Genomic DNA, 27,895 nt, shown 5'->3' with positions numbered 1-27,895 from the left:
TACCAACTGCTGTACTACCTCACCCTCTAGCCCTCCCTCATGGGTCCACTCTCTCTACAGTAACATTTTGTTCCAGTATACAGAATCCACTTTTCCATGAGAATCAGGTGCCTCCCTAGCTACCTCCCTCAAGCCATATAATGTAGGGTCCGAGAGCTGATCATATCTCAACTCTATGTTTGTGACCCTTCCCAGCTCCCCTTTCACAGGAAGTCTGGTATCCTCTGACAGCAGTACCTTACTGTCAGCCTGGGTACTACTACTCACCTCTACCATTGCAGTCACCCTGTTGAAGGAAACATCAGTGCCTGCCAGCATCTGTGGCTCACCTTCAGGCTCAGTGCTACAGGATAGCTCCCTCCCTGAAATAGCCACATCACCCAGTCCCAGCTTCAGGTGTGGGGTCTGTCTGGGTCTCCCTCAGGCTACCAGACCCATGTGCCTGTCTCCAAGGCTGACAGCATGCAACTGCATGAACACAAGATACTGCATTATCAAAAGCATTCCCTATCTGCAGGGATATTCTCAAATACACTTACTTGCTTGCTTCCTTTCCCACTCTCCCAGTCAAGGTGAACCCTGGACAAAAAGTATTTGAAATGGGGTCCATCCTAAAGCTCTGACTGGAGTGGACTGACCAAGCAATTACTGCTCCTCTTTAACCAATGCAGGCTTCACAATGGTTATGTCTGAAGCTGTGTATCTCTTAACAGTGGCCTGTATTCCACCCACTAAGATAGGATACAAACTCCAGTGATAGTTTGGTACCCTTGTTGTCTCCAGACAACTTAGAATTGGCATTCTGTTATTTCCACTTGTTGGCTCCCCTACCTTTTTTCCCCTTTTTCCCCCACCTTGCTTCGATGGACATCTGTCTGCTACATGGCCACACTGGTTACATTTAAAACATCTAAACCTTGATTTTGGCCATGAACCTGAACTAGTGGTTTCCCCTTTTACTGGTGTACTCTTTCAGGGTGGTTTAGGCTGCCTACTATGGGTTCCCTTATATACATATGCAGCCCTGGGTATCCCTTCTTTTGCAGTGATTCCCTGCTTGCTAAGTAGAGATCCCCTTTTCTCCCCAGCTCATCTGCAGAGTTACATTCCTGGTCTGCCAACCAGATTCTCATGTCCTCAGACAAAGTGTTAAAGGCTTGTTCCCTCGCTAAAAAGTCTGCCAGCCTTTCAAAGGTGGTGGCTTGACACCCACTCACACACCTATGAAAAAAAGTGCTTAACTCAGCAATATAATCACATACACTTTCATCTGCTTTATAACTATGCTCACAAAACTTTTTTTTCTGTAAGCTTCAGGTGTTAACTTTAAACATTCCAATAAACATTGTTTAACTTTATCACAGTTTAAACAGTCAGTATCAGACAATTTAGAAACAACAGTTATAACTTTACTGTGGAGTAAGGGGGTCAGGAACCATACCGAGAGCCCATGGTCCACATTATACTGTTTACATACTCTTTCAAATATATAAATAAAACTATCAAAATTATCACCCTCTGTAAACTGTGGAAGAAATTTACTGACCTTTATTGCTTATGGGGTTCAGTTATTCCCTTTCCCATTATCTCCATGACCCTGACAAAGAGTCAGCCTCTCCTTCTCATGTTGGCACTGTTTCTCATTTTCTTCAGCTTTCAAACACCACAACATCTCTGCTGATTCTAATTACATTTTTCCTGCTGCAGTCTGTTAGATGATTCTAATTCCAGACAATGGCCTCCGGCTCAAGTCTCTTTAACTCCAGAAAGGTTGTTAAGTCCTCTGTTTCTGAGGGCTCCAAATCCTCATCACCAGACCAGTTGTCTTCCTGGTTGCTGGTCCATGCTGTAGCTGTAATTAAAGCTGAAATAATTTTCTCTTCAGTCAGGTTGGCATGCACCAGTCCTTTGGATTTGCACACCTTAGCCAACTGGCTAAATGTCAGCTTGCCATAATCCTCTGCTGACATCTTTCTGGACCAAGCACAATTTTCCTTAAGAGCACAAAGGAAATACACTCCAGTCCTGTGGCTGGACTCTCTCTCTCTCTCTCTCTCTCTCTCTCTCTCTCTCTCCAAGCCCCAAATAAGAATCCACACTGACCACTAAGGAGCTCTGTGCCCCTGTAGCAAGCAGCTGACACACGCACTCTTTGAGATTTGATTTTCACACACACACATCTGGGAAAGGCTGGTACAGAGTTCCTGTTCTACCATCTCTGTCAAGGCTATAAGATAGTTTCACTGCCACCCCAGCTACTCTAAGGTTCTTAACACCATATCCAATTATACTGAGTGAAATTAATACTAATACCAATGGTAATGGTCACCAAACAGCAAAACGTTCAGGAACAGCCAGAGTGTCATCAAATAAGTACAAGTAGTATCAAAGATAAGAATATTCTCTAAAAGAACAGCCACAAAGAACAGTTTAAATATATTTAATAATAAATAATAAAAGAACCTGAAAATACTGAGTATCTACTTACAATAAAAAACAGAGTTTCAGTCACAGGAAATATTACAAATGACACAGCTGGAAAGATTCACACACCTACAGGAAAAACAATACTTAATTAATTTCACTATATTTTCCTGACTGATCTAAAGAGTTACTGCTTCCCACTTACTTAATAGAACAAGGCAAGGTGATATAGATGAGTGGACTTTCTTGTCAGGTTCCACAAACAACCTGCCCTGAGACTTCTGTCTCACCTAGTATTAAAGAATCATTTCAGTGCTGGATTACAGAATGATATCACATCTGGTTAACTGACTCTGTGGTGCCCACCCTACCCCCTTTACTAGACGCTGAACCAGGGTCTTGCACATATGTGTCACTATACATACACACTGAACTTTGCTAAGATGTGTTACAGCCTCTGGAAGCTATAAAACCATTTCAACACTTCCACCCTTTCAGGGAAGCAATTAGTTCACCACTAAGGAGAATACATTGGTATTCCTAGTCCTTGTTATCATAGAAGTTGCATCTCTGGCTGGATTCAGACCTGTGAGATACAATATTTATGGCTTATACCAAGTAATTTAATTTCAAACTATTTTTCCTAAGGTAAGCTGAGCTGAGCTTCACCCCTTCCCTTCTAGCATCCTCTGTTAACATATATACATTTCAGCAGTTACCACAATACAGTCTGACATATATGTGCATATTTCTTTTCTGTCCATCAGGACCCACTGTTGATACATTTTTAACACAAGCAGCTTTACAAATACATTCTTAACACAGACATCTATATAAATCAGTTTGATATGCAAATGACATATAATTATTTATAAAACTGTAGCTAGCTATGCTGGCATATGTTGCACATGCACTACCCTACTGTCTCTGGCATAGCTGGCACTACTTCACATTGTCACTTTTTATATAGATTTACATTTGTTTGGACTGAAATAAAAAATGTTTTCTACATTTGCAGTGTTTTATTTTTTGGAATAAGCAGTGCTATTCATTTCTTGAACTTTTTGTCTGAATCTGTACACTTCTTCTGGCTAGGAGAACTATGAGTGGTTTGCTTGTGGACGCCCATTTTTTGTGGAGTCATCGAGAGACTAGTTCTGGTAAAAGTTAAACGATGGCATACGTTACATTCACAGTAAGTCATTGTGCATAATGATAACATGAAAATTACAGTGCTAGTTATTTACATCAATTCCAGTACAAGCTGATGAACTTACAGGATGGAGATTGTTAGGACTTCATAGTCTTAATCCTCTGCACTAAGCTGACAGACAAAGCGCTGACTTAGCAAGTCATACAAGTCTTCTTAATAGGTAAAGGGTGGGTGTCACAGTTGGACAGACCCACCTGAATAGTGAAATCGACAATGAATGGAGTGGGATCAGGAAATGGATAGAGAGCAGTAATGAGGTCATCCACAAAGGACAGAAAGGTAGGATACCAACATGGCCTAGGAAGCTGGGTACAGATTAATGGACAAGGTGCTATAGATGTCCTTGAGCTATACACTCATAATTTGTTGGTGTAACACAGGTATTATTGGTCTGTGCTGTTTTCTTTTTTTTTTTTTATGATGGGATGTTTCTCAACTCTATATGCATGCCTATATAATTGATTACCAGAATATGTATAATACATTGTGCAGGTAACCATGAAGAGTCATTGCATATCTGTTATGGTACTATTACTTTGTGTTGTGCTGCTACTTTTAAATTCTGATAATTTTATAAAAAAGTCTGAATTTGCATCTACATTTGGGGTGCACTAAGCTTTCTGCTATTCAGTATTAGGGGTATCATTTCTAGTCCTGTGCATCTGATATTTCTAAATAAATATATTAGTAAATAAATTAATAAATACAAATACCTATTGCTGACAAATGAAAAGAGAGTCTAGGACTAGTGCAAAATGATGCTGAACTGGCATTTTACCAAACACTGATTAAGGAATTTAAAATAATAAAAATACAAATGGTCTTATATATTGCAAATGTATTTTCCACTGGCCACTGCGGTGGTGGTGCTGTGGTAGCGTTGTTGCCTCACAGTAAGACGTTGTCCTGTTCGATTCTCAGTTAAAGCATCTTCTGTACAGAGACATGCGTAAATGGGCATACCTTCGTTGAAGGTTGTGAGTCAGAGCTGGCAACTCGGTATGTAAAAATCTACTGCCAATCATTAGCGGACCGGAGTTCCGCTGTGGCGACCCCTAACCAGGAAAAGCCGAAAGACACAACAACAACACAACAACATTTTCCACTGGCCATAATATCATACCAGAAGTGATATGTTTTACTATATAATTTTGTGCAGAGACATAAGCAAATGTTTTTGATTTATATACTGGCAAACTGTAACAATATTCACTGGGCTGAACCTGCCCAAGGTCAGTGCTGAATTATTTGGGAATATCTGAGTATGTAAGAGAGTATAGAGATGTACAGGTCAGATATCAGGATGAAGATTAGTGTCACTGAGATTTACTGGACAAAGATCAGCAGGAGTATAGTGGGAACTTACTATATTAGGTATATCTCTTTAAATATTCTAATACTTAGTTAGAGTTCCATATCGCATAGTATACGTTCCTTTAAGAAGTCATTCTGAATAAACACCACATGGAGGCTATAAATATATCCACTATGCCTGTGCTGCCTACAGAACATTTTTCTAAGCAACTTATAAATAAAGGTATGGCATCTAGGTCCAAGGAAGTCATTATTCCATTTTATTCGATATTCATTAGACCTATCACTGAGTACAATGCCGCCTTTGGCATGTACCTAATCAGGCATATCCAACAATTGGAATGTCCACAGAGTTTACTCACTGAAAGAATACAGGGAGTAAGTAACATGTCCTGTGCAGGCTGCCTCAAGGCCCTATCCCTGTATTCTGTCTCCTACAAGCTCCTGCGTGATGATCTATGCTTGGCATACAAGGTATTATCAGACCCCGCTGTGATGGACTTCCTGTACATCCACAAAACAAACAGCACCAGAATTACTGGTTCTAAAGACTATATATATAGTGATACAAATAGGACCTGCTGAACAGATTTATCGCAGAGAATACCCCTCCTCTGGAAAAGGCTCCCCATCCATGTAAAGCAGAGTTCCTCCCTATTACAATTCAAGTGCAACTTGGACAACTGGATGAGGGACAGGAAATTCATCCCTGGTTTAGCACCTATGTCTCTAATGGACACAGGCAGCCTGCAAATGGTTCATCTCCCAATCCCCTGCATGTCAACATTTCACCTCCCAAATCCTTGCTTATACTTATCAAGGGCACCAGAACTTGTCAGAGATTTGGGATGCATGGCTAGGCTTAAAAAGGTTCTTATGGTCGTTAGCCTAGTATGTACCTATGAACCTATGACCCTATGATCCTATAGTGTCAAAGTGAAGAGAAACGTCTGTGAAAGCAAAGAAAATGTTTGGAAGAAAAATGTATAATTTTCCATGAGAAATGTTCTGACTGCAACCATGCAAAACATTTTTGCTGCAAAGCAACTTAACAAAAAAGGAATATTTGGCTTCAGATTCCCTGCTTGACCCTTGTTGCAAATGGAATACCTGACACACCTGAAGAGGTGCAATGTGCTACATTTACTGATGTCACTGGGAAAGATGCAGCAAAGGTATTAAATTCTTACTACTTTTCTTGAAGAGGAAAAGATACAATAGCAGCAATGAGAGAGGAAGTTCCAGTTTAGGAATTGTTGTGATCCTACAAAGAACTTGAGGATTTTCACATTTTCTTTTATAATGGTACTGGATCCTCTAGAGACTATAACATGCATTACTGAGCTAAAGAATTGGGGCAAAAGTGTTGGTTTGATCAGTTGCATGATTCAGTAATAAGTGGCAGTACAGTCTGTTCACAGGTTCATAGGTAAATACTAGGCTAGTTGCCCTGAAGGGCCATTTAAGCCTAGCCAATAACCCAATGTCAGAACAGACCCTCTACCTTGTGTCTATGAGGTGAATACATTAACCAGTATGAATAAGAAATTATGAAAAAAGAGATATGCTATTAAAATGAATATACACATAATCAGCCTTATCATAAATTATACATGCAGACCAAGTAAAATTACAGTTATATAGTTAAGATAATTAAGAGAAGGAATAAACATATGCAAGATAAAATGTGAATCAAATAGAAGGGGAAATGAGAAACATAATGAAATGCACTGTAGTAGTACTGGACACAAGAAATATAGCAATGAGGTGAATATTAAAATGGCACAATTGAACATTAAGCCTAGTGTAGTAGGTAATATTATTGGCATTAGAAGAAGTAGCACTGGTCTCTGTTTAATCAAGTTGCAAAATTTGCATTAGAACAAACCATATTATAAAGGTATGTAAAAGAAACATAAGTATGTTCAAATAAAGTGCAGGTTGTTCAACAGAACCATGATTGTGAGGTGTTTAGCTGAACTGCTGGAGTAGGACAATTTGGCATAGAGAATGCTGAGACTGCATCAGAGTCTCCGGAACAAGAATGTAGGGCAAATTGTTGACAAAGATGCTATAACTTGATATTCTTGACACTAAGTGAGGAAAATGGTTGAAGTCTACTGACTTGTGAGTGTCAAACTTAGTGTTACAAAATTTAGCTTCAAGCTGGACTAGGACAAAGGACCTATTAATGTTCAGATATACAAAATTAACAAAAATCTCCTTAATGAAGTTAATTCTCCTACTATTCACAGTTGTTTGTCTTGTACAAAGTGTGGAATAGTAAAGTGAATTCAAAACATAAAAGCAAGGAGGCATGTGTAAAAAAATAGACACAAAATTGCACAGAGATTTTAAATAATTTATAAAACAGCAATAGAGGTATCCTTCTTAAATATTCTGATTTGTTTGCCAACTTAAGTTTGCCAGGAGAATGTCATAATGTCATGAAGAAATATATTGCAATACTCTGCCAGTAATATATGCTTGAAGAACAGCACAAGTAGCTCTCAGGAAAAGAAATGAGTAAGTGAATAAAATACATAGGTATATTTAAGAAGAAATCAGTGGTAAAATATTGGGTGAGGAATACAGTTGCTGTTATAACAGAAGACAATATTTGCATTTGCACTCATCAATTAGAGCTACAAAATAAATAAATAGAAATAGAAATATAGCATTATTCATTTCTTACATTTGAGGAAGTGGTCTCAACAATGGCTGATACTAAGTGCTTCTGTACTAGATGTAAACCAGGGTTTGGAATGATAAATCTAGGTAAGCAATCTCCAGATTGTCTACATTTAGCATAAATTAGGAGGGTACAGATTCCAAAGACTTTTATTTGCTGTTTCATCATTAGTGAAGGTATTCTAAAGACTGATTGTACAAATCGCTGATGGCATCGAAGGGGTTATAAACATAATGAATGATCAAACAGTCTGGGATCAGACACAACAGTATCATGGTAAAAGATGGATAAAGCTACTAACAAACTGATATTAACACAGTATAAGTTCAAATTAAGTCCAAAAACATCATTTTTATCATAGTATTAAGTTCTTCTGTCCAACATGTAGAACACAGTCTCATCAGAAATTATGATCTCTAAACAAAACACTTCACTTAAATAAGTAAAAGAAATCAAATGACACATCACTTAATATAAAGTTGTCTAGAATGTCTCAAATAGAAAAGTACATAGAAAATATATTTAGAAATAAAAATGTTTATAACAATCTTCATTAAAAAAACAATAGTGCATGACTTATTTTTTAGCTTTTTTAAACTCTTGATATTAATGTTGTTGTTTATACCTGGAAATTTGTAAGTTGACATCCTGAACTGTCAAGAAGTTTCTTCCATCGCTAATTTATATATATATATCTTTATATCTATCTATCTATATATATATATATATATATATATATATATATATATATATATATGATCTACAACAAAAAATGGGAACTTTTTATAGTGCTTACAAGAAGTAATCTGTCTGTATAGTACATTCTTAAAATTCTTGTTCTGTATGGCATGCAGATGGTCCTTAATTTGTCTAATAAGGGGTCTTGTAGCCATGCCAATATAAAAAGTAGGACAGTGTGAACATAAACTTATGTAGACAGCTCCTGACAAATTACAGTCATAATATGTAGACTACTCATGCTGAATTACATGTAGACTACTCCTGAAAAGTTACCATCATAATGTGTTGAGTAGTCCTGCTGAAATGCAATAAAAATATGTAGACAGCTCCAGTGAAATTACAGTCATAATTTGCAGACTATTCCTGCTGAGTTACAGTCATAATGTGTAGACTACTGCTGAAATATAGTCATGAAGTGTAGATTATTCCTGCAAAACTACAGTCATAATGTAGAGACTACTCTTTCTAAATTACAGTCACATTGTATAGACTACTCCTGCTGAATAACTGTTATAATGTGTAGACTGCTGCAGAATTACAATCTTAAAAAGTAGAATACTCCTGCAGAATTACAGTCATAAAGTGTAGACTACTACTGCCAAATTAGTCAAAATGTGCAGACTACTGCTAAATTACAGTCATAATGTGTAGCCTACTCCTGCTGATTTGCAGTTGTGATGCACAGACTACTCCTGCAAACTACAGTCACAACATTTATAGTAAGCCTGTTGAATTGTAGTCAGAATATGAAGACAACTCCTGCCAAATTCCAGTCAGAACATGTAGACTACTGCCCAGTTAGAGGCATAATCAGTAGACTAATCCATCGGAATTGCAATCATAATGTGCAGACTACTCCTGCTAAATTGTAGTCATAAAGGGTACACTACTCCTGCCAAATTCCAGTCAGAACATGTAGACTACTGCCCAGTTAGAGGCATAATCAGTAGACTAATCCATCGGAATTGCAATCATAATGTGCAGACTACTCCTGCTAAATTGCAGTCATAAAGAGTAGACTACTCTTGCTGAATTACAGTCATGATGTGAAGATAACTCATGCAAAATTATAGTCTTATTGCGTAGACTACTCCATTTTGAATTTCAGTAATAACGTGTAGTGAATTTCAGTCATAAATTATAGTCATAACATGTAGACTACTGTCAAATGAAAGTCATAACATGCAGTCTGCTCCTGTGAATTATAGTTACAATGTGTATACTACTCTTGACAAATTGCAGTCATAATGTGTAAATTACTCATGCTGAATTACAGTCACAGTGGATAGACAACTCCTGCAAAATTACATTTGTAATGCATCGTCTACTGCTGCTGAATAGACTAGACCTGCAAAATCAGTCATAATGTATACACTACTCCTTCTAAAATATAGTGATAATGTGTAGATTACTCCTGTAGAGTTACAATCATTATGAGTAGACTACACCTGCCAAACTACAATCATAATGTGTAAACTACTCTTCCTGAATTACAGTCATAATGTGTGGACAACTCTTGCTGAAATGCAGTCATTATGTGTAGACGATTGCCAAACTACAGTCAAGATATGTAGCCTTCTCCTGTGAACTGCAGTCATAACATGTATACTACACCTGCCTAATTATAGTCCTAACATGTTATCTACTGACAAATTATATTCATAATATGTAGACTACCTCTGCTGAATTGCAGTCATAATTTGTAGACGACTCCTGACAAATTGCACTCATAATGTATAGTTTACTCCTGCTGAATTAAATTCATAATGTGTAGATTACTCCTGCGTAATTACAGTAATAACTTGTAGACTAGTCCAGTAAAAATACAGTCATAATGTGTAGACTACACCTACTGAATTATAGTCCTAACATAGAGACTTCCCCTGCCAAACTACAGTCATAATGTGTGGGCTACTCTTGCTGATTTGCTTTCATAACATGTAGACTACTCCTGCTTAATTACAGTCATAATGTTTACACTTCTGCTGCCAAATGTGTGCCATGCAGTCACAGCCCTTAAGCAAAATAACATACCCAACATACTAGTAATAGGTGACTCTATAGTCAGGCACACTGATGTCCCACTCACTAGGCTGAATAAGGAGAAGGTTACTGTTAGCTGCCTGTCAGATGCCAGGATCCGCCACATAACACAAGCACTCAGGTCACTCCAGAACAAGTACAAATATGACTCTGTCATTGTCCATGTTGGTGTGAATGACCTGAGTCATACCTCTGTGGACTACATACCACGGTATAAAGAAAAAAAATTCTCGATTTCAACAATTGGCTAAGTTTCTGGTGTCATTCAAAGGGGATCCAGTGTCTGTCCACCTGGGATGACATGCTCGACAAGCCACGATGCTTCGCTAGATGCTTAGGCTTTCGAATACTGGCCAAGGCTCTTGCCACCCCATAGTGCCTTTTTTAGGTCAGGCTCAAAAGACAAATCCACCACCGTAAATAGCACAAGTAACAAAAAACAAGGGTAATGCTACTCAATGCCAGAAGTCTAAACCTCAAAATGCATGCACTCGAGGCACTCCTCAGTATGGAGAAAGTCGATATATGTGCAGTAACAGAAACCTGGTTTAAGGCTCCAGAGAGCAGCCCAGCACTACCAGGCTACAACTCATACCATACATTTTGGCCACAGAATCCAAACTGAAATACAAAAGGCAGGGGCGTATCCATATTCATCAAGGATACCCACACCTCCAGGTTAGTGGCACAGCACAATGCTTCAGAGATCATCCACATGCAACTAACAATGGGCAAAACTGCAATTCAAATTGTAGCTTGCTACAGATCACCCACCAGGTCCCAGGACCCCCATTCCACCTTTCTGGAAACACTGGGAAACATAAAGGTCCTACCAAACATCCTATTATTGGGTGATTTCAATTATCCAAACATTAACTGGGAGAACTACTCATGTACTAACTCCCTTGCCCAACATTTCCTAGAATCTATAAACTCAAACACCCTGGTTCAACTGGTCAACACTCCCACCAGAGGTGACAACATATTGGACCTGGTCATCACCAACATGGGCGACCGGTGTTCAACACTGGAGGTCAACCCCTCGCTGGTTAGATCTGACCATAAACAAATCGCTTTGGATATCCACATTCCGCCCCCACCCCTGGACAAGGAAACCACAGTGAAAAACTTTTCAAAAGCAAACTTCACGTTACTTAAGACCGAGGTGGAAAGTTTCAAAGCCTCCATGCTGAAGGATAATGCTGACCAAGCTGCAAAATCCTTTACTAATGCATTCTATGGGCACCTACAAGAATGCATGGATCGTGCCATCCCAAGCAAAACAAGACTCACTCCTCCAAGAAAAGGAAACCAGTCTGGTGGACTCCTGCCATAAACAAGCTATACAACAGAAGGAGGAAACTAGTACAGAAAAGAGTAAAATCCCAAAAAGGGAAGACATGCCTGATCAGTATCAGAAAAAAACTACGATCCCTCATAAAATCATCCAAGGCGAGCTTTGAAAGAAAAGTTGCCAAGGACTCCAAAGATAACCATAAGGCATTCTTTCTTTATGTCAAGAATCTAAGTGGCAATGCTCAAATCTGCTGGGAGTTAGTACAGAATGGCACAAAATGCACTGAACCGACTGATATCTCCAACATCCTGGCAGACAGGTTCAGCACAAACTTCACCCCCCTCTCACCCCCAAAAGGGCCCGTAACCATACCAGAAGAATGTAGAGTCCCTGAAATCACAGACACTCAGGTTAAAACAGCCCTCTCCAAAGCCAAAAACACAGCATCAGTGGGACCAGACGGTGTCCCAGGCTGCATCCTACATGAGCTCAAAGACAAACTAACCCCTCACCTAAACACACTGTTCAAACTCAGCCTCTCCACAGGCTATGTACCCATAGAGTGGCACACAGCAATGGTTATTCCACTCCACAAAGGTGGAGCCACAACAGACCCTGTGAACTATCACCCTATAAGCCTGACTAGCTTGGTCTGCAAGGCTTTGGAGCGCATCATCATGGAACTCATTAACAGAGACATTGTGAACCTCCAAACACTGGACCCTACCCAGTTCGGCTTTGTTAAGGGCATATCATGCCTCCTAAACCTGGTGAACTTCTTTGAGACAGTTACCAAGGCTATAGATGAGGGAAAGGTGGTACACACAGCCTACCTAGACCTCGCTAAGGCCTTTGCCACCATTCCCCATTCTTGTATTATAGACAAGCTCACCAGCCTGAACATAAACCCCTATGTCACAAGATGGGTTGCCAACTGGCTCAATGACAGAACCCACATGGTGAGAGTTGTGGGAGCTAGGTCCGACTCTAAACCAGTTACAAGTGGCGTTCTCCAGGGCTCAGTCCTAGGACCCCTCTTGTTTGGCATATACTTCTCAGAGGTACAGGCAAGCACAGGAGGACTATGGCTGACCAAGTTCACAGATGACTGCAAACTAGGGGTTATAATTGACTCTCTGGCTGACACAGACACACTCCAAAAGGGTCTCACTGAGATGGATACCTGGTGTCAAAATCATGGCCTCAAGCTAAATGCCAAAAAGTGCATAGTGATCCCCTTTGGAAAAAACGAAGTACCCACAAACTACCATAGCGGTGATAGTCCCCTAAATACGGAAGACGTAATAAGGGATCTGGGGACCCAAGTAGACAGTAATCTCACCTTTGATAATCACATTGCCAAAGTGGTTAGAAAATCCTTCTATGTGGCCCACCTAATCACAAAAGGGTTCGCAAACTTCACATCCAGATCAAAAGAGGTCATTGTGCTCCTCTACTCATCACTCATCAGACCCATCATAGAGTACAACGCCCCATTTGGGATGTACCTTACAAGACACCTGCAACAGCTGGAAAGACCACAGAAGTACCTCACCAAGAGGATCACTGGCCTCAAACAGATGCCCTATGCAGCTCGACTGAAGAAACTCCAGCTGTACTCAGTTGCATACTGCCTACTTAGAGGTGATCTCTGCCTGACATACAAGGCCATGTTCAACCCAGAATTGATGGACATGCTCCACCCAAAGAAAACCTTATCCCCTCGAGCCACATACTCTAGGGATCTAAACCTCACCACAACAATAAATAGGACGTGCTGCTGGAAGGATAGATTTCTGTTGCAGAGATTTTCCATGCTTTGGAACAAGATTCCAATCTACATTAGGCAGAGCTCCTCGCTAACACTCTTCAAAAGAAACCTTGACGAGTGGATGGGAAACAGAAAGTTTACCCCAGGGATCACTTCAGTGGCTCTGCTGGACAGAGGCACAGGGAACTAATCTAAGGGGGCGGTGAAAGCCAACACATTCTGGCTAGGCTTATAAATGCCTTTGAGCAGGTAACCTAGTACCTACCTATGAACCTGTAAATTACAGTCATAGCATGTAGGCTACTGCCAAATTACAGTCATAATGAGAATACTACTGCTGAATTACAGTCATAATATGTAGACTACTCTTGCCAAATTACAGTCATAATGTGTAAATTACGCCTGCTGAATTACAGTCACAATATGTAGACTACTGCATAATCACAGTCATTATGCATAGACTACGCCTGCCAAACTGCAGTGATAATGTGTTAACTACACCTACTTAACTAGATTCATGATATGCACACTACTCTTGCCAAATCACATTCACAATGTGTAGCTTATACTTTTTGATTTACACTAATTATGTATAGACTACTCATGCCAAATTACTGTGATAATGTGTAGACACCTCTTGCTGAAATACAGTCAAAATTTGTAGACTACTTCTTCAGAATTACAGTAATAACATGTACACTGCTCCTACAAAATTAAAGTCATAATGTGTAGTCTACTCCTGCTGAATTACAGTCATGATGTGTATACTACCCATGCTGAGTTACAGGCATAACACATATGCTACTCCTGCTGAATTACAGCTACAACATCTGGACTTCTCCTGCCAAATTACAGTCATAACACGTAGACTACTCCTGCCAAATTACAATCATAATGTGTAGAGTAATACTGCTGAACTATAGGGGCAATAGTCACAACATGTAGAGTACAGCTCATAGGTTAATTGGTTCATAGGAGGTTACTAGGCTAATGGCTCTAGGGCCTTTACAAGTCTAGCCAGGTAAATACCTGAGTACCCATACTGATCATATTTAGACAGTCGTTGTTAACAGAGTGATTCTGTGATCAGCGGCAACTGTCCCTGTCCATGAGGGTCATAAGTGCCACCTCAAGGATGAATTTAAGGTCACTAATCCAGTAGTCAGGGTTGCACTTAAATAGATTCATTGAGGAGCTCTGCTGCACATGCAGTGGGAGCTTATTCCACAGGACCAATACTCACTGGGAGATATATCTGTCTCTCCAGCATGTTCTGTTAATGTCACAGGCTAGGTTGAGATCCCTGGAGCAAGTTATTCTTGTCCAATTTGATGTGTGGTTGTGCAGCAATTCCATTAGGGCAGGGTTCAATACTGGTCTGTAGGGTAGGCACAGGTCACTTCTCAACAGCCTGTATGATACAGAGTACAGTGACAGGGCTTTCAGTCTTTCCATGTATGTCATGTTTTGGAGGCCCTGGATTCTCTTGGTAAGAAACCTCTATGGTCTCTCCAGTTGCTGCAGGTGTCTGCTGAGGTACATACAGAAGGGAGCATTGTACTCAATTAATGGCCTGACAAGGGTCGACTACAGTGCAGCTATAACCTCCCTGGTCTTGGATGCAATACCCTTATTTATGAGCTGAGCAATGTAGAATGCTTTTCCTATCATGACAGACACATGGTAATTGAAGTTTAGATTGCCATCAACTTGTGTTCCCAAGTCTTGCACCAATGAGTTTGAGCTTAGAGCAGTGCTATCTATATCATATTTAGCAGGGGCTACTTCTTTGCCAAATGGAATAATGAGGCATTTTTTTGCATTAAGTTTATTTCATGAGTGAATTTGGTACCGATCATTTGTCTGCATCAGCCCTTTCTGTAAAACGTTAACATCATTGGGAGACTCTATGACTGCGCCCAGTTTACAGTCATCTGCAAACCTGGCAAGCCACAAGCCATCTACCTTCACTTGGACTTCAGAGAAATAGATTCCAAACAGTAGAGGGCCCAGCACAGACACTTGCTGTACCCCACTGGTAACTGGTCTACTGGTGAAGGTGAACTCCCCAACTTTGACAGTGTGCATTCTGTCAGTGAGCCAATTGGCTACCCATCTAGTAATGTATGGGATAATCCTAGCTGGGAGAATTTCTCTATGATACCTGAATGGGGGATTGTGTCAAAAGTCTTGGCTATATCAAGATAGGTGGCATGTCCTGTTTTACCCTCATCCAGGTCTTTGGCGATTTGTCAAAGAAGTCCACTGTGTTAAATAAGCAAGATCTACCCTTGATGAAGACAAACTGGGTTGGGTCAAGAGTATGAAAGCCACCTATGTCCTTGTGGATAAGGTCCATGATGATTCTTTCCAGGGCCTTGCAGATAAGGCTGGTTAGGCTTATGAGTCGATAGTTCCCAGGGTCAGTTGATGAACCTCCCTTGTGCAAGAGGATTACTGTTGCTGTTCTCCACTCTGCTGGGACAAAGCCAGTTCTCAGACTATGGTTAAAGACAGAGCAAAGGGGTTCAGCTAGGTCTTGGTTTAGATTGTTTAGTAAGTAGCCTGGGATGTTATCTCGTCCCATAGAGGCTGTGTTTTTGGCCTTGGAGAGTGCTTGTATGACCTGTTCTTTGGAGATACTCGGTACAAGAGTGGTGTTTGGAACGCTTTTTATACTTATTTATACTTACAGTCCACCATGATGGTTTGTGTTTTCCGGAAGACCTGGTTTTGTTCCTGTTAGGTACAACCGAGTGAATGCATTTGTTTAAGTGGCTATATAGGGCAATTGTGTATTCCTCTGTATAAGAGTCATTGTTGTCTATGTTGGCAATGGGTTTGAAACTTTTTATACCTATGCTTAGTAGGCAAAAGTTTGCTTTGGAGAAATTTTTCATTTTTTTTTTTACTCCTGTGGGGGTGTCAGGTTTGAGCTTTACTTCAAACAAGAAATATTTATGGTCTGACCTTACCAGGGAGGGCAACACACAGGGGTAGTGCAGTGACCCCTCATGCTTGTGAGCACTAGGTCCAGGAAATTTGAGCCCCTTGGGAAGGTGCGGACCAACTGTTCCAGGGCATCTAAATTAACAAAGATCAGGAACCTTATAGCAATCATGTTTATGCTCATGTACATCACCCAATCAATGAAAGGATAGTTGAAATCTCCCATGACCAAGGTGTTTGGATCTATGCTGAGCAACTCTAGCAAGTCCAGGTAGGTGGTGTGCTTCTTTTGGTTTATGGTGGTGGACCTGTAGCTAGTGATGATGTGGAAGGGTATTTTTTCAATAGTTAATTGGACCTGGAGTAGCTCAAGAGAGTTGTACTGTTTCACAAGTCTTGAGGTATATTTGGATTTAATAAAGATGGATACACCTCCACCTTTGGTTCTTTCATGCTTGTTTTGGTGTTTGAATGTATGAGAGGCATTGTAGCCTTGTACAGCCACAGCAGCAACAACAACAAAAAATGAAACAGCAATTAAGCAAAATACAGTTAAAACAAGTGCAGTGCAAGCTTAAAATATGTGTATTTTTTGTCGATCACAGTGGATGCCTTGGATTTAGTTCAGATTCACTTCAGGTCTCTGGCTAAGTCGCAAATATCTGTGCAGGTCTGCCAAACTGAGCACAAATGTGATGTTTAAATGCAAGCAAAGTTAAACAGTTTTAATACAAGCTAGCCAATGGGAGAGCCTATAACCGAGCTTTATTTCAACAATCCCCAACTTGGATGTGTCCTGGACTACACACTTCAATCACAAGGGTCACACGATGTATATTACTCATGCTGAATTACAGTCACAATTTGTAGGCTGCTCCTGCTGAATTACAGTCATAATGTGTAGACTACTCATGCCAAAGTAAAGCCATAATGTCTAGAGTACTGGCAAATTACACTCATAATGTGTAGCCCACTACTGCTGAATTACAGTCATAATGAGCACACAACTCTTATCAAATTACAGTTATAGAATTCATAGGTTAGTACTAGGCTAACTGCCCTTGTTTGCCATTTTAAGCCTAGCCGATTATTACCTCATGTGAGAATCAAACCTTGTACCTTGTGTCTGTAAGGTAAACACCTTAACCATTATGCCAACCTCTAATGTGTAGACTACTGACAAATTACAATCATAATGGGAAGACTATTACTGCTGAATTACAGTCATAGCATGTAGACTATTTCTGTCCAGCTATAGTCATAATACATAGTCTGCTCCCTTTGAATTAGTCATGACATGTACATTACTCCTGCCTTATAATGTGTAGACTACTACAAATAAGTTACAGTCATGACATGCAGACTACTACTACCAAACTGCAGCCATAATACATAGATTACTGCCAAATTCCAGTCATAATGTGCCACCTAATGCCAAATTACAGTCATAATGTGTAGATTACTCCTGCTGAATTACAGTCACATTGTGTAGACTACTCCTGTAGAGTTACAATCATTATGAGTAGACTACACCTGCCAAATTGCAGTCATGTGTAGACTACTGCCAAACTTTGCAGTCATAATGTGCCGCCTGCTGCCAAATTACAGTCATAATGTATAGATTACTCCTGCTGAATTACAGTCACATTGTGTAGACTACTCCTGTAGAGTTACAATCATTATGAGTAGACTACACCTGCCAAATTGCAGTCATGTGTAGACTACTGCCAAATTGCAGTCGCAATGTGCCGCCTACTGCTAAATTACAGTCATAATGTGTAGATTACTCCTGGTGAATTACTGTCACATTGTGTAGACTACTACTGTAGAGTTACAATCATTATGAATAGACTACACCAGCCAAATTGCAGTCATGTGTAGACTACTGTCAAATTACAGTCATAATGTGTCATCTACTGCCAAATTACAGTCATAATGTGCTGCCTACTCTTGCTGAATTACAATAATTATGTGTAGATAACTCATCAAGTGACAGACATAATTTGTTGACTACTGCTGCTGAATTACAGACATACCATGTAAACTACTGATGCTGAATTACAGTCATAATGTATTGACTACTCTTGCTTAAATACAGTCAAAATGTGAAGACAACTCCCTTGGAATTACAGTTATAATGTTTACACTACTCCTGGAAAAATACAGTCATAATGTGTAGACTACACCTATTGAATTATAGTCATAACGTGGAAACTTCTCCTGCCAAATTACAGTCATAAAGCATAGACTACCTCTGCTGAATTACAGTAACAAAATGTAGATTACTCCTGCTGAATTATCTCATAATGTGTAGATTACTCCTGCTGAATTATCTCATAATGTGTAGATTACTCCTGCTGAATTACAGTCATAATGTCGCGACTACTTGTGTCACATTACATTGATAATGTGCAGACTACTGGCAAATTAGAGTCATAACATGTAGCTTACTCCTGCTGAATTGTCTTTACAATGAGTAAAGTACTCCAGCTAAAGTGCAGTCACAATGTGTGCACCACTGTTGCTGAATTACTGTCATTATATGCAGAATACTCCTGCTGAATAGCAGTCACAATACGTAGATTACTCCTGCTGAATTACAGTCACAGCACATAGAATAGTCCTACCGAAATACAGTCATAACATGTAGACTGCTCTTGACAAATTACTGTCATAATGTACAGACTACTGGCAAATAGCAGTCATAATGTGTAGACTAGCCCTGCTAAATTACAATCACAACTTGTAGACTATTTCTGATGAATTACAGTCATAATGCGTAGGCTATTCTTGCCAAATTGCAGTCATAACATGTAGAGTAATTCTGCTGATATATATTCACAAAGTGTAGACTAGTCCTGGCAAATTACAGTCATAATGTGTAGACTACTCTTGCAGTCACAATGTGTAAATTACTTCAGCTGACTTATAGTCATTATATGTGGACTAATATTCCTGAATTACAGACACAGTTGTAGATCACTCCTGCTGAATTACAATAATAACATGTACACTACTCATGCTGAATTACAGTCATAACATGAGGGCTACTCCTGCTGAAATACAATCATAATGTGTAGACTACTTGTGCCAGATTAGAGCTATAACAGACTACTGGCACATTGCTGTCATAATGTGCAGCCTACTTGTGCTGAATTACAGTAATAATGAGTATACAATGCCTGCCAAATTACAGTTATAATGTGTTGACAACCATCTACTGAATTATAATCCTATTGTAGAGACTTATTCTGCAAAATTACAGTTATCATGTGCAGGCTATGCTAGCTGAATTACACTCATAATATGTCTACTAATCCTGCTAAGTTAGAGTCATAATGTACAAAATTACAACCATAATGTGTAGACTACTCCTGCTGAAATACAGTAATATTTTTTTACTACTTCTGCCAGATTACAGTCATAACATGTAGACTACTGCCAAATGATAGCCATAATGTGCAGCCTTCTCCTGCTGAATTACAGCCATAATGTGTACACTACTCCTGACAAATTACTACAATAATGTGTAGGATACTCCTTCTGAATTACAGCCATAATTAGACACTACTCCTGCCAAATTACAGTCAGAAATTGTAGGCTACTAATGCCAAATTACAGTCATAGTGTGTAAACTACTGCCAAATTACTTTCATAATGTATAGCCTACTCCTGCTGAATTACAGTCATAATGTACAAAACACTCTTGCCAAATTATGATCATAATATATAGACTACTCCTGAATTAGAGTCATAATATGCATACCACACTTGCTGAATTACAGTCATCATGTGAAGACTACTCCTTCCAAATTACAGTGATGATGTGCAGACTACTATTCTGAATTACAATCATAACTTGTAGGCTACTTCTGTCAAATAACCAACATAATCTTTAGACTACTCCTGCTGAATTACACTCAGACCACTGCCAAATTACAATCATAACACTTAGCCTACTCCTGTGAATTACAACCATAACAAGTATACTACTTCTGTCAAATTACAGTCATAATGTGTACATTACTCAAGCTGAAGAACAGTCCCAATGTGTGGACTACTCCTTCCATTTTACAGTGATAATGTGTAGGCTAATCCTTCTGAATTACAGCCCTGAAGTGTAGACTACTCCTGCCAAATTACAGTCATAATGTGTAGACTACTCCTCGAAATGACAGAAATAACAGGTGGACTACTGCCAAATTACAGCCATAATGTGAAGCATACTTTCACTGAATTACAGTAATAATGTGTAGACTACACCTGCCAAATTACCACCATAATATGTTGTCTACTCCTGCTGAATTGTAGTCATAACATGTAGACTACTCCTACTGAGTTACAGTCATAATGGGTACACTACTCTTGCTGAAATACCGCCAAAATGTGTGGACTATTGTGCACAATTACAGTTAAAACATGTAGACTTCTGTCAAATTACAGAAATAACATGTAGACTACACCTACTGAATTACAGTCATGTCATAATATAGAGACTACTCATGACAAATTATGTGCAGATTACTCCTGTTCAATTACAGTCAGAATGTGTACACTATTCCTGCTGAGTTACAGTCACAATGTGCAGACTACTGTTAAAATGTAAAATGTGCGGACTACTCCTGCGTAATTACAGTCATAATGTGTAGACTACTTCTGCTGAATTACAGTCATGACAAGTAGACAACACCGACCAAATTACAGTCATAAGGTGTAGATTTCTGCTGTATCACAGTCATAATGTATTGAATACTACAGCTGAATTGCAGTCATTATGTGTAGACTACACCTGCTGAATAACAGCACAATATGTATACTACTCCTCTTAAATTGCAGTCGTAACATGTAGTCTACTACTGCTTAATTACTGTCATAACATGTAGAGTATGCCTGCTAAAAAAGAAACACTGTGTAGACTGCTTATGCCAACTTACAGTCAGAATGTGTACACTCCTTGCAAGTTACTTTCATAATCTGTGGTCTATTCCTGCCAAATTCAGTCATAGTGTATAGATATCGCACAATTACCGTCATGACATGAAGCCTACTCCTGTGAATTATAGACATAATGTGGATACCATTCTTGACAAATTACAGTCATATTGTGTAGACTACTGGCAAATTGCAGTCATAATGTGTAGACCTACTCCTGTTCAACTACAGTCACAATGTGTGGACTACTCCTGCCAAATTACATTCATAATGTGTAGCCTACTGCTGCTGAATTACAGTCACAACATGTAGACTACTCTTACAAAATTGGTGCCATAATGTCTAGACTACTCCTTCTGAATTATACTAATAATGTGTAGACTACTCTCACTAAATTACAGTCATCATGTGTAGACTACTGGCAAATTACAGTCATAATATGTATTGTGCATCTACTGAATTACAGTCATAACATAGAAACTACTCCAGCCAAATTACTGTCATAATGTGTGGACTACTACTGCTGAATTACAGTCATAATGGGTAGACTACTCCCACTGAATTGCAGTCATAATGTGTAGACTGCTTTTGCTGAAATACAGACAAAATATGTCGGATACTCCTGCAGTATTATAGTTATAATGTGTAGACAACTCCTGACAAATTACAGTTAAAATGTGAATACTACACCTAATGAATTACAGCCATAACCCAAAGAGTACTCCTGCCAAAATACAGTCATACTGTGTAGCCTACAGCTGCTAGATTACAGTCACAATGTGTAGACTATCCTGCCAAATTAGAGTCATAAGGTGTAGAGTACTCCTGCTGAATTACAGTCACAATGGGTAGACTACTCCTGCCACCTTACTCCTTATTGTCATAATGTGTAGCCTACTCTTCCTGAATTACACTTGTGATATGTAGACTACACCTGCTAAATTACAGTCGCAACATGCAGACAAGTCTTGCTAAATGATGGTCATAATATCTAGAGTACTCCAGTTTAATTATAGTCATAATTTGTAGACTACTCTAGCTAAATTACAGTCATAATGTGTAGACTACTGTCAAATTGCATTCATAATGTGTTGACTAATCCTGCTGAGTTACAGTCATAGTGTGTAGAGTACTCCTTCTGAATTACAGTCATAATATGTAGACTACTGCTGCTGAGTTATAGTCACACTGTGCAGATTTTACCTCCCAAATTAAAGTCCTAGATTACTACTGATAAATTGCAGTCATAATGTGTAGAATACTCCTGCCAAGTTACCCTCATAATGTGTAGACTAATCCTGCTGAATTGTAGTCATTACCCATACACTACTATTGTAAATGAATGTGTAGATTACTTATTTCAATTTACAGTCATAAATTGGTGACTGCTGCCAAATTACAGTCATAATCGGTAACCTACTTCTGTTGAATTACAGTAATAATGTGCTATCAGGTTACAGCGATAATGTGCAGAATACTGATGAATTACAGTCAGAATGTGCAGACTACTTCTGCTGAATTACAGTCATAACTTGTAGACTACTCCTGCTGAAGTTTATTTATAATGTTCATAGGTTCATAGGTAGGTACTAGGCTATCTGCCCAAAGGCATTCATAAGTCTAGCCAGAATGTGTTGGCTTTCGCCGCCCCCTTAGATTAGTTCCCTGTGCCTCTGTCCAGCAGACCCACTGAAGTAATCCCCGGGGTAAACTTTCTGTTTCCCATTCACTCGCCAAGGTTTCTTGTTAGCGAGGAGATCTGGCTAATGTAGATTGGGATCTTGTTCCAAAGCATGGGAAGTCTCTGGAACAGGAATCTATCTCTCCAGCACATCCTATTTATTGTTTTGGTGAGGTTTAGATCCTTAGAGCGTGTGTCTCAAGGGGATAAGGTTTTCTTTAGGTGGAGCATGTCCATCAATTCTGGGTTGGACATGGCCTTGTATGTCAGGCAGAGATCACCTCTGTGTAGGCGGTATGCAACCAAGTACAGCTGGAGTTTCTTCAGTCGAGCTGCATAGGGCATCTGTTTGAGGCCAGTGAGCCTCTTGGTGAGGTACTTCTGTGGTCTTTCCAGCTGCTGCAGGTGTCTTGTAAGGTACATCCCAAATGGGGCATTGTACTCTATGATGGGTCTGATGAGTGATGAGTAGAGGGGCACAATGACCTCTTTTGATCTGGATGTGAACCCTTTTGTGATTAGGTGGGCCACATAGAAGGATTTTCTAACCACTTTGGCAATGTGATTATCAAAGGTGAGATTATTATCTACTTGGGTCCCTAGATCCCTTATTACGTCTTTCATATTTAGGGGACTACCACCTATGTGGTAGTTTGTGGGTACTTTGTTTTTTCCAAAGGGGATGACTATGCACTTTTTGGCATTTAACATTGAGGCCATGATTTTGTCACCAGGTATTCATATCAGTGAGACCCTTTTGGAGGATGTCTGTGTCAGCCAGAGTGTCAATTATAGCCCCTAGTTTGCAGTCGTCTGTGAACTTGGTCAGCCATAGTCCTCCTGTGCTAGCCTGTACCTCTGAGAAGTATATGCCGAACAGGAGGGTCCTAGGACTGAGCCCTGGGGAACGCCATTTGTAACCAGTTTAGAGTCGGACCTAGCTCCCGCAACTCTCACCATGTGGGTTCTGTCCAGGAGCCAGTTGGCAACCCATCTTGTGATATAGGGGTTTACGTTCAGGCTAGTGAGCTTGTCTATAATGCCAGAATGGGGAATGGTGTCGAAGGCCTTAGCGAGGTCTAGGTAGGCTGTGTGTACCACCTTTCCCTTGTCTATAGCCTTGGTAACTGTCTCAAAGAAGTCCACCAGGTTTGGGAGCATGATCTGCCCTTAACAAAGCCGAACTGCGTAGGGTCCAGTGTTTGGAGGTTCCTAATGTCTCTGTTAATGAGTTCCATGATGATGCGCTCCATAGCCTTGCAGAGCAAGCTAGTCAGGCTTATAGGGAGATAGTTGCTGGGATTTGTTGTGGCTCCACCTTTGTGGAGCAGAATAACCATTGCTGTGTGCCACTCTATGGGTACGTAACCTGTGGAGAGGCTGAGTTTGAACAATGTGTTTAGGTGAGGGGTTAGTTCATCTTTGAGCTCATGTAGGATGCAGCCTGGGACACCGTCTGGTCCCATTGATGCTGTGTTTTTGGCTTTGGAGAGGGCTGTTTTAACCTGAGTGTCTGTGATTTCAGGGACTCTACATTCTTCTGGTATGGTTATGGGTCCTTTTGGGGGTGAGAGGGGGGTGAAGTTTGCACTGAACCTGTCTGCCAGGATGTTGGTGATTTTGGTCGGTTCAGTGTATTTTGTGCCATTCTGCACTAACTCTGAGCAGATCTGAGCACTGCCACTTAAATTCTTGACATAGCTAAAGAATGCCTTGTGGTTATCTTTGGAGTCCTTGACAATTTTACTTTCAAAGCTGGCCTTGGATGATTTTATGAAGGATCATAGTTTCTTGCTGATACTGATCAGGGATGTCTTCCCTTCTTGGGATTTTACTCTTTTCGGTACTAGTTTCCTCCTTCTATTGTATAGCTTGTTTACAGCAGGAGTCCACCAAACTGGTTTCCTTTTCTTGGAGGAGTGAGTCTTGGTTTTGCTTGGGATGGCATGAGTCATGCATTCTTGTAGGTGCCCGTAGAATGCATTAGTAAAGGATTTTGCAGCTAGGACAGCATTATCCTTCAGCATGGAGGCTTTGAAACTTTCCACCTTGGTCTTAAGTAACGTGAAGTTTGCTTTTGAAAAGTTTTTCACAGTGGTTTTCTTGTCTGGGGGTGAAGGCGGAATTTGGATATACAAAGTGATTTGTTTATGGTCAGATCTAACCAGCGAGGGGTTGACCTCCAGTGTGAAACACCGTTTGCCCATGTTGGTGATGACCAGGTGCAATATGTTATCACCTGTGGTGGGAGTGTTGACCAGTTGAACCAGGGCATTTGAGTTTATAAATCCTAGGAATTGTTGGACAAGGGAGTTAGTACTTGAGTAGTTCTCCCAGTTAATGTTTGGGTAATTGAAATCACCCAATATTAGGGTGTTTGGTATGACCTTTATGTTTCCCAGTGTTTCCAGAAATGTGAAATGGGAGTCCTGGGACATGGTGGGTGATCTGTAGCAAGCTACAATTTGAATTGCAGTTTTGCCCATTGTTAGTTGCATGTGGATGATCTCTGAAGCATCATGCTGTGCCACTAACCTGGAGGTTTGGGTATCCTTGATGAATATGGATACTCCGCCGCCTTTTGTATTTCGGTTTGGGTTCTGTGGCTGAAATGTATGGTATGAGTTGTAGCCTGGTAGTGCTGGGGTGCTCTCTGGAGCCTTAAACCAGGTTTCTGTTACTGCACATATATCAATTTTTTCCATACTGAGGAGTGCCTCGAGTGCATGCATTTTGAGGTTTAGTCTTCTGGCATTGAATAGCATTACCCTCAGTTTTGTGTTACTTGTCCTATTTACAGTGGTGGGTTTGTCTTTTGAGCCTTGCCTAAAAAAGGCACTATGGGGGTGGCAAGAGCCTTGGCCAGTATTCAAAAGCCTAAGGGTGACAGGTGCAAGCCGTCTCTAGATAAGCAGCGTGGCTTGTCGAGCATGTCATCCCCGGCAGACAGACACTGGATCCTCTTTGAATGACACCAGAAACTTAACCAATTGTTGAAATTGAGAATTTTTTCTTTATACCGTGGTATCATTCTTGGTGAGTGCAGGATGCTACTCAGGGTCAGGGTCATACTGGCCTGGGCTACGTGATCAGAGAGCTCTTCCATATCTCTTTTCATGTAGTCCAGGGAGGTACGGCTTGGGTCATTCACACCATCAAGGACAATGACAGAGTCATATTTGTACTTGTTTTGGAGTGGCCTGAGTGCTTGTGTTATTTGGTGGATCCTGGCACCTGACAGACAGCTAACAGTAACCTTCACCTTATTCAATCTAGTGAGTGGGATGTCAGTGTGTCTGACTATAGATTCACCTATTACTAGTATGTTGGGTATATTATTTTTCCTTAAGGGCTGTGATTGCATGGCACACTGGTTTTGTGATGTATGTGTTTCATGGTTTGGGGGGTGGAGGTTGCTTGGATGTTTGCTTTGGAGGTCTCTGTTGGTTTTGCAGATTTTTATTTAGAACCTCCGAGTATGTTTTTATGTATTTATGTGTGTTTTTGCTCGGTGCTGGTTTAATGGGTATATGTGAGACTGATGGTGTGATGCAAGTATTTCCCTTCTCCTCTTGACTGTCTGATCCAGTCTTGGGTTCAGAGAGCTTAGCCTCCAGTTTGGCTGTATAATTGCATCTCTTGCATGTATTAATGTTTGGCGTTAGTAGGAGCGGGTTGTCTGTGTACATGAGGCAGTTGTAACATTACCTCACAATGCCCAGATTCACCAGCTGGACTGGGGAGTACACCTGAAACTGCCCTTTGGACATGCCTGGATAGATACAGTGAACTGTTTTACTGGATGGCTGGTAAGTTGGAATTGAGAGCCTTGTCCTTCTGTACAGTACAGGAGGGTCTAGTGGTAGGGTTTATATGTGCTTGCTATACATTTTGAGCAAGTGCCAGGCTGAGAAATGAATGGCTTGAGTGCTTAAGTTGAAAGTTTGTCTAGTTCCAAGGGAAAAATTGAAGAGGAGACTTTGTGGGCCCGGCAATAGTTTTACCCTAGCTAACCAGCGCTGCCTGGCACGCAAAACCGGGCAAATACGGTATTTATAGCAGGGAATTTAAAGAGATAGAAATTAGCCCAAAATGGCCAATAAACTACTAATTTCTGGGCTTAAACCACTCCTCCAGGGACAGATAGGCTGCTCACAGCTCCCCTCTCTCACAGGTGAAAAGAGAAACTTCCTTCTATCCAAGTAAGGTATGGGCAAACACAGAGATTTGTAACACAGCCCTGAATTCAGCACTAACCTGAAAAATGGACTATACTGGCTTAGAAAGGATGGAAACAAGTATATATATATATATATATATATATATATATATATATATATATATATATATATATATATATAATTTTTTTTTTCAGAAAATAAAGCAGATACACTCAAAAAAACACTTTAAATGCACAGAAAAGGATACTTATTGTTATATATCGCAGATCAGAGTTGTAGTCAATGCCCCTAGTAATAAAGTAGGAAGAAACACAAATACAGTAAAAGCAGCTGAATAAAATGCAATTTATATATATATATATATATATATATATATATATATATATATATATATATATATATATATATATATATATATATATATATATATATATAAAATAGAAAACAAACAATCTGATTTAAACAAGTTACCCAATTACCAGACAAAAAGCTCAAAACTGAGCCCTGTTCCAGCAGTCTTCAATCAGACAAGTTCTAACTGCACACTCCTGCTACTAGGGTGCAGGGGAACCTTCTCCAAAAAAAGATGGCCTGGATCAGTGCTGAAGCTATACAAACAAAGTTAGATTTAGCAGGCCTGAATCTGGTCTATGCTAC

The sequence above is a fragment of the Protopterus annectens genome, chromosome 3.part1, assembly GCF_019279795.1.
Source record: "Protopterus annectens isolate FY-2018-M chromosome 3.part1, PAN1.0, whole genome shotgun sequence".
NCBI classification, from domain to species: Eukaryota; Metazoa; Chordata; order Ceratodontiformes; family Protopteridae; genus Protopterus; species Protopterus annectens.
This window is presented reverse-complemented; position numbering follows the sequence as displayed.